The sequence below is a fragment of the Colobus angolensis genome, unplaced genomic scaffold, assembly GCF_000951035.1.
Source record: "Colobus angolensis palliatus isolate OR3802 unplaced genomic scaffold, Cang.pa_1.0 Scaffold11, whole genome shotgun sequence".
Lineage (NCBI taxonomy): Eukaryota > Metazoa > Chordata > Mammalia > Primates > Cercopithecidae > Colobus > Colobus angolensis.
In genome coordinates, this window is record NW_012112030.1 from 2,276,785 (window position 1) to 2,278,489 (window position 1,705).

General features: G+C 48.4%; 1 protein-coding gene across 6 annotated transcripts in view; it reads left to right on the forward strand.

Moving 5' to 3' along the window:
- The window catches only part of CD4 (CD4 molecule), a 33,353-nt gene that overhangs the window by 3,558 nt on the left and 28,090 nt on the right, over positions 1–1,705 (forward strand). The window lies entirely within an intron of this gene.

The following is a 1,705-nucleotide window of genomic DNA, read 5'->3' on the forward strand; positions in this document are numbered from 1 at the left end:
AGAGAGAGAGAGAGAGAGAGAGAGAGAGAGAGAGAGAGAGAGAGAGAGAGAGAGACATGCTAGGGCTTGAGGGACCAGAGAGCCCTCCCAACCTCTCTTGGAGTGCTGGTCTACAGGATGCTACCGTACTAGGGTAAGGCACCTCTGGGGACGCTGAGTATGGGAATCAAAGGCCAGATCTCTTCAGTGGCAGCGGAAGCCCAAAGCACCAAAGCAAGCATGCTGGAAACCCACAGCCTCCTCCACTTAGCAGAGCCTTGGGGTGAGATGAGGCGGAACAGGGAGCTGGAGGCAGGGAGGTGGCTGTCTGCACAGACCTCAGGACCGTGGAGCAGGGAGAGTCAAAACAGCCACCATGTGGGGAAGGGTCAAGAATGCCCCTAGTCTTCCCCAGGCATCTTATCAGGGTAAGCTGAATTTGGACCCCAGAGAAGGGATATCCTATGTTCCCCTCTTTCACTCCCTGCTCACCAAGGACACAGTCAGTCTGGGATGGGGGACAGTGGGAACCACTCTTTGGTATGAGGCTACTCCTATTCTACTCTTCTCACTGCAGCCTTCCCCTAGATGCCTCCCGTGCTGCATGCTAACCTGTAGACACTTCACCATGACTGGTGGCTAGTCTCCCTTCCTCATTTCTCAGAAACTTCCTTCCTGACCTCTTTTCTTCCTACTTCCCTGGTTTAAACAAAATTGTTATCTATTTATCTATCTCTATTTTTTTTTTTTTTTTTTTTTTGAGACAGAGTCTTACTCTGTCGCCCAGGTTGGAGTGCAGTGGCGTGATCTTGGCTCACTGCAACCTCCACCTCCTGGGTTCAAGTGATTCTCCTAAGTAGCTGAGATTACAGGTGCTCGCCACCATCCCCAGCTATTTTTTTTTTCATTTTTAGTAGATACGGGGGCGTTCACGATGCTGGACAGGCTGGTCTCGAACTCCTGGCCTCAAGTGATCCGCCCGCCTCGGCCTCCCAAGGTGCTGGGATTATAGGCATGAGCCACCACACCCAGCACCCGGCTACCTATCTATCTGTCTATCTATCTATCTATCTGTCTATCTAATCTATCTATATCTGTCTATCTATATCTATCTATGATAGACAAATAGCTTTATATATCTTTCTTAGCTATTGATCTATCTTATCTATCTATCTATCTTTTTTTTTTTTTGAGATGGAGTCTCTGTTGCTCAGGCTGGAGTGCAGTGGCAGGATTTCGGCTCACTGCAACCTCCGCCTCCCAGGTTCAAGTGATTCTCTTGCCTCAGCCTCCCAAGTAGCTGAGATTACAGATGTACATCACCATGCCCAGCTAATTTTTGTACTTTTAGTAGAGATGGGGTTTTACCATGTTGGTCAGGCTGGTCTCCCGACCTCAGGTGATCCACTCACCTTGGCCTCCCAAAGTGCTGGGATTAGAGGTGTGAGCCACTGCATCCAGCCTTATGTATCTATCTTATCTGTCTAACTGTCTAATCCATCTATTTTATCTGTTTATCTTATCTATCATCTATTTATCTAATCTATCTGTCTGTATGTCTTTTTTTTTTTTTTTTTTTTACAGAGTCTTGCTCTGTCGCCCAGGCTGGAGTGCAGTGGCGTGATCTCAGATCACTGCTGAACCTCCGCCTCCTGGGTTCCAAGTGATTCTCCTGCCTCAACCTTTGGAGTAGCTGGGATTCTAGGCCCATGCCACCATGCCCGAC